The sequence below is a fragment of the Salvelinus sp. IW2-2015 genome, linkage group LG16 (assembly GCF_002910315.2).
Source record: "Salvelinus sp. IW2-2015 linkage group LG16, ASM291031v2, whole genome shotgun sequence".
NCBI lineage: Eukaryota > Metazoa > Chordata > Actinopteri > Salmoniformes > Salmonidae > Salvelinus > Salvelinus sp. IW2-2015.
In genome coordinates this window covers 15,575,961-15,583,024 of record NC_036856.1, presented here as the reverse complement: position 1 = coordinate 15,583,024, position 7,064 = coordinate 15,575,961, and the positions used below count along the sequence as shown (strand labels likewise).

Here is a 7,064-nt window from a genome sequence, read left to right as displayed (position 1 = left end):
CGCTGCTGCTATTCTCTGTTATTATCTATGCATAGTCACATTAATAACTCTACCTACATGTACATATTACCTCAATTACCTCGACTAAGCAGTGCCCCGCACTGACTCGGTGCCAGTACCCCCTGTATATAGCCTCGCAATTGTTATTTTACTGCGGCTCTATAATTATTTGTTACTTTTATTTGTTACTTCTTTAGGTATTTTCTTAAAACTGCATTGTTGGTTAAGGGCTTCTAAGTAAGCATTTCACTGTAAGGAGACATGTGACAAATACAATTTGATTTGATTTGGTTTCATCCAGACCTCCAGTCATCACATGAACCTTTATCTTCTGGCAGACTATGGTGTGATCTGTCAACTTGATTTCAACACATCCTGTTTGTATAGTCATAGTCTGCGGTTGTGAATGAATCCTACAAAAACAAATAAACTGAACCAAGCCGTCAGATGTCATCTCTATTGGAACATATTTCTCTCCAAAAGCAAAACTTGGATTCTAAACTGATTTATATTTTCCAAAACAAAGTCATGGACAGGATTATACAACAACTCTAGTGTGAAACCTATTATTGTAGCAAGCTTTGATTTATAATCATGTTCCTTCTTCTGTTTGACTTGCATCCTGGCTTTGGAAAAAAGTCACGTTAGTTGTGCAATCCTGTGACGGGCAGATAATGTGAATGTCGACATCACCCCACAAGGGGGCAATACAGTCTCAACACAGAGAGACAAAGGTGCAAGATCCAAAATACCGTTTACACAACAGCACCCTAAACTCCATCTAGGCTGTATGGGAAGTGTAGACCTACATCTTTGATGGACTCTGTACAATATTTATTGTCTGTGGGCTGTACTTAGATACAGAGATAATTGGCTGCAGAGCACAGTTGTAATTAGGTTCAATTTGTACCTGTCTTCTTTGCATGCCCTTTTATACGAGACCTCTCAACGTCATAGCTCCCACTACCATTGCATGCATTCTCCCATAATGTTGTTCCACAATTGTATCACTTACTGGTGGAAATGATGCATCTCTTCTCACACAAAACAAACAAATACATGTTCTCTCATTTTTATCTGTAACTTTTTAAATCCTTCATACTCCTCCTGTATGAAGAATAGAGTGCTATCTCATCTCTCTCTCTTTGTCGCTTTCTCTTTCATCACATGTCCTCCCACCTTCCTCTTTTTCACCTCCTCTTCCCCATTCCCTCTCCCTCCTCTTAGGTCCCCCCATCCCTTGTTCTCCCCACATCAAGCCTCTCTCGCTCTGACTGTGTTAGTATAAACAGGATGTTAATGCCTCTGTGGGCCGCAGTCAGAAGAGCACAACACTGATGATCTGATAGTAGCATAGAGGAGTAGAGAGCTCAGCTCCCGCTGTTCCCTTCCTCTCCCATTCCCAGTGCAGATTAACTTGGATTTAAAGGTTCCATTCTGCTGGCCACTAAAGCAACACACAGCCTGAGACAGCACAGGAGGTCACCCAGCCAACCGCACGCTCACCCTTCCTTTGACCTGGCCACTGTTGCCGTGAAGATCAAGCCCCCCCCCCAGATCATTATTGCTCAGCCCATGTTTATTACAAACAGCGTCACAGCAGGTCAGGGACTCTAAGATACATATAGCCTACATAGAATCACTCGCACCAATATCAGGGCTATCACCAGTAACAATCACTTCTAAGACTGAGACATCCTTTGTGTAACTGGGAAAGAGATTTGACAGATCACCATCATTCTGTTGACGAAGAGACAAAGGGGTTAAACCTTTAGAGATCTTACAAAAACTCAGTCATGCCCATTCTTTGGTAACCACATGTCATATGGCAGATCAGCTGCTTGTGGATTTTGAGTCACTGTGCCACAGCAATGTCACCATGAAATGCAGTAGACTCAAAGAGTCAACAACCTGAGGAGGCATCATTAATGATTCATGGTGGCGATAAAATGAAGTGGTTATGGCATCATTGAGGACCAATGATGAGGACCAATGATGAGGACCAATGATGAGGACCAATGATGAGGACCAATGATGATATTAGGGTGGTGCTACTTGGCAGTACTTAGTGTATCAGTGTCGTATTAATAAGCTGTTGTTATTAGAAGGACCACTTGTGGAAACATTGGAGGGCATTTCCTGTGAGACGCAATCMGCTCAAATAAAACCACTGGAGGGGAAAGACGTGTACGGCTCTGCCCTGTTTTGGTCTTTCCCTCTCTCCTTCCCTGTCCTTTCTGTGAGGGAGTTCCACTCCTCCCTCTTCAATATTTATTTTCCATCCACTGTTTTTTTCTACCCCCAAAACCCTCCACACGCCGTAGGTTGAATTGGATTGAAAATAATCAATTGAAATGTGTAACACTTTTCACATTCCTGCTATGAAAACAGGCTAAATGAGTTTGATGCAATAAAAGGATCACCTGAATTCAATTTTATCATATCAAAAAAGCTCAAACACGCCAGTGAATGTATCCACTTCCACACTGAGTGACACAACGGATTCTGTGTTGGCTCAATGTCTATGTTGTTTTTTCAAGCAAGCACACCGACCCGAGTGTGAATTAGAGAGTAAGTAGTGTCATTAAGTCAGTGACGCACAGACACACACAGGGCTTTCAGAAACTTTTAGAGGACTTGTGTATACACATGTGGCACAGATACTGGACACAATCACACCCCTGTTAGGATCAGCCTAATCGAACATGACCTGCTGTCTCTCCAGATTGGTATGAGCAGTTAGAAATGTCACTTCTCAACGGTTTTCTCTTTAAGAGTTCTCACTGCTCAGCAGCTTCTTCTAACGGCTCTTAAACGTGTTTGCCATTGTTAACTACATGACAACTTGACAAAACAATAAAACTGGTTAAGATATATAGATGTAAATGTTCTCGGACTGGGTTTGCTTGTCAAGTAAGTCAAGTCAGGTCATGACATCATTACATGATTGTCAGATCTTGTAAGCTGTAACTAATCAAACACAACAATGTTTTTTTTCTTCTGTTAAAGCAAGGTTAGTCACCTTATCCTTTTCAAATCACTGTTGATACCTCAGTTCAAGAACGGACATGGTCAAGAACAGACACAAAATCCAAGGAAACCAACTCATTGAACCAATCATACTTTGTCAGATACATCACTGCTGGTATCAAATAATGTACTGTTATGTGAAATTATGTTTGTGATATAAGGCATTGATTACTTTTAGAATCCAAAATAAAGTATTCTATACGGTAGGTAGTGATGTTATAAGACCTTTATTATTTTTGGTAGTCGTCACTCTTCAAGTGCACCCTTTCCTTTAAGCATCTGTGACTATTTCTTTAAGTGAAACATTCAAAGGCAAAAACAATGCAAAGTAAGTACTGTGGTGGCCGTCTGGTAAGACACAGTCCACTGAGAGCAGCTCACTCACATCACTTCTTCATCTTTTGGATCTCATCCATGGAAAACAATTCTTTAGGCCTGATGCAATATGGAAACTATTAGGTTCAATGACCCATTTAGAAACACACATTTGATTTAATGTGAGGCTATTCAGTGTTGATGAAGTCTTTCCTGATGGCCACATCACCCGTGTGGTTGATGAGAAAATGCCCAAGTTATGATGTGTGTAGGCAAATACTACTGGAGAGTGTTCTAGTGTGACAAGTTGAGATTTCAGAAAAACTGTATCACCATTCCTCAAAGTGATTTATGATGTATATCTCCCATGCCAGTACTCACAATCCATATTAACACCATCAAAACATTATTACTTAGTTCTTCATCATTTTGTGTTGTGTTAGTATGAGCACATCCGCTGTGCATAGTGTAAGTATGATGTACTGTAAGTATTATTCTAACTGTGAGAAGGGGCAGTAGGAACAGTTCACTTAGCTCTCCTCAACAGCACGGGTGTGGCTGTGTATGGTGCTAAGTCTGTAATGTTATGTAGGAACACTGAAAGTTGCTCTAGTCCAGTCTAATAGGAAAGGATGAGCTCATGAAGATAATGRCTGTGTTTACACAGAGGGCATCCAGCAGGCCGGTCCGGCTCTGAAACATCATTGTTCCCTCCGCTGTCTGCGGCCAGACTCGTTTATTTTCACACCAAATTCCGCCTGCAGTCCTCCTCTCTTCTGTCTCCGTCCACCTCCATCAATAAACAGAGCGGCACCGTGCTCACTGCAGCTCTTTTTCATCAAGCACTGTGGCATGACGCCCTCTGTAACCCCAGAGTACTGACACATGTGCACAGGCCACATTTATAGACACCAACAGATGTTTGGCTGCAGGGGGCTGGGCACTGCAAATTCGACAATAACCATTGCCTGTCATGCTGTCCTACTCTCATAAACACAGATGGGCCACACCGGGCCAACACTGGGCCAACACCGGGCCGCAGACAGGCACACCTGGAGGTACATGTGCCACCAAGATGCCCCGGGGCCTTTATCCATGCCATCAACTCCTACATGGGCCCACAGGAAGGCATGGGACCAGTGAAATGGGTCATATAAAACACAGCCTGGTTACACAGTACAGTTACAAGCCTTGACATTTACAATAAGGTTTTATGAATCGCTGTAGGCTACTGTAGAATGGCTGTTGTTGTATTTTCAATCCATTTAGGAAATTGGCTCCATATACAGCCTCATATGTTGAAGATCTGACCCACAAAAACATAAACCATCCTCATTGTCATATCTACCAGATAAGATGTGGATTCATAGTCACATTCATGCTCAAGTGTTATGATATGGGGGGGGGGGGGTAGTTTTCTTTGGTGTCCATGAGGCCTTTAGTTTTAGGCACGCCTTTGATATTTTTTCCTATTTGTACATATTTAGGTTTCGTCACCATCTGAACAAATAATAATCCACTTGGACTGGCCGACCAAGAGGTCTGGACCTAAGGTAAGGTGGCTGGTTGCATACGCTTACTTCTCACATTTTTGCACACATCAAATCAGGTTAGTGAACAGTTAACTAGGCCTAAGACCCCTAGACTTAGCAGGCTAGTTATTGGTTTCTTAACACAAGCAACACTGCTTGATCAAATCTAATATGTTACGAAGGATGGCAACGTAGTGATTGTCATCTTAAGGACAGCTAGGGTCTGGAAGAATGGCAGCTGAGTCAGTAGCTAACATCATTTGACTGCTGTCTGGGATATGTTAAGTTTTCAATTAAAACACTTAAAACATTCTCTCTAATGCAATTAAATCATGTGTCAATCATGTGTCAATCATCATAAATCTATTTATAGATAACCAAACTGATAGGTTACAACATGGATCATTAAAGCTGATTTATTTTCTCACAGCCAGTTCCTTTCTCACAAATCTCTGGAATTCCCAAGCCAAGAAAATTCAAAACAACATATCTTGCTGGGAAAAAGTGTACATTTCTTATCTGATGGGAATCTCAGAGGGAAAATGTGAAACCAATTTTTTTTCTTCCTTTCTAACGTCTCTCTTGTGAAGTAGGAAAATTAGTCTTACGCTCACCTTCCTAAATTGGGTCACATTGCTGTAAGTGGTGTAGTTTAGTTTGGGGCTATCAGATGTCAGAGTAGTGCAGGGTAATTAGATGTGAAGTGTGTTTTTAGCCTAGTGTTCTGGAGACTTGTCTCTGGTGCCAGAGAGCTTTGGGGAGCCCTGCTCCTAGCCTCTTTTAGAATCCAAGAGTGAAATACTTACATACTTGTCTCTAACATGTAGGCTCAGCATTCCTGAACAGTCCCATTACAAGTCAGAATGTTGAACAAACATTTTAACTTACTTTACCTGTTGTCTGCCGGTTTTGTCCCCATGTCAAAGGTAATCTAATACAAAATATCCACAGGGAAGTGMTATCAACCTGACCTTCAGTACACTGGTCTATATATCGGTTTAACGATGTGCGCTGAGAGTCGGGAAGCAAGTTRAMGGAGTGAGTGTTTTAATAAATAAACACAACATAATGCAAAATAAGACACACAAACAARGCACAGACATGACACAGGAACAGACATAATAACGCCTGGGGAAGGAACCAAAGGGAGTGACATATATAGGGAAGTGACAGAGTCCAGGTGAGTCTGATGACGCGCAGGTCCGCGTAACGATGGTGACAGGTGTGCGCCATAACGAGCAGCCTGGTGACCTAGAGACCGGAGAGGGAGTCAATGCTGATGCAATTTGCAGGTGACAAACARTTGCACAATATGGCTGAGCCTAACCGAACCCCAGACCGATTGGCATTCGGTCAACTACGTTCGGTTACATTCGGCTATTGTTTACATATTGTGCATTACGTGCAATGTGTCGAAGATTGAAAATACAAGTGGCAAAACCTACCGGCGCCACAAAAAGGTCGGGTAAACAACACTTTCTTGGGYATCTCCACCTCCTACCTTCAAAGGTTCCAACAGCACAAACCAGTAAATTAATTGGAAACTAAATTGTCAACATTCTGGCTTGTAAAGACCGAAAATCCATGGAGTCTGTTTGGGCAACCTTGTTCCATACCCAGTCTGTCTTATTCTTGTTGCTGGATCAGCAGAGCCACTGCCTGCTACCTCTGCAGATCTCCATCTCAGCTCTTTGTTTGGTGAATCACTCACTGTGACTCCCAGTCAGAGAAGCTAACGTCAGCAGCCAGAGGCCAGGGGTCCYCTCTATTCACACAGTCACACACAGCAGGGTCACGTTCTGGGAGACCCCTGCCGCAATCACAAACACACACACTCTATGTACAAATATACACAGCCAAGCCTATACACGCATAGACACCCTCCACACCACCTAACCTCTCTCCCTCACAACTCCCTCTTTAAATACAGACTCAAACAAAATCAAAGGCTCATTCAACAAACAACTCCCCCAAAAGCATTGCTTGCTTGTCCAACCCAACCGGCATTGCTGAACCAAACCAAACAAACAAAGCAGCTGCATTGATGTGCAGTGAGGAAGTTGTAAGAGTTTGCAACGCATTCCCTGAAACCAACCACTGCACAGTAATAAGTAAGGAGTACAATTGGGCTTGGCCTGGGTCTAGTTGGTGGGTAAGCCCTTTCTCAGGCTCCAGCTGCAATCCCTA

The 7,064-nt window shown here is 42.6% G+C and overlaps 1 long non-coding RNA gene across 1 annotated transcript; it reads right to left on the bottom strand.

Annotated features, from left to right (window-relative positions):
- Positions 1 to 5,918: 5,918 nt before the first annotated feature.
- Positions 5,919 to 6,714, bottom strand: LOC139028990 (uncharacterized). The gene is made up of 3 exons (XR_011481217.1): positions 6,494 to 6,714; positions 6,323 to 6,378; positions 5,919 to 6,128 (listed from the first exon to the last, which is right to left on the bottom strand). It is a non-coding gene; the product is annotated as an uncharacterized lncRNA (long non-coding RNA).
- Positions 6,715 to 7,064: the final 350 nt, after the last annotated feature.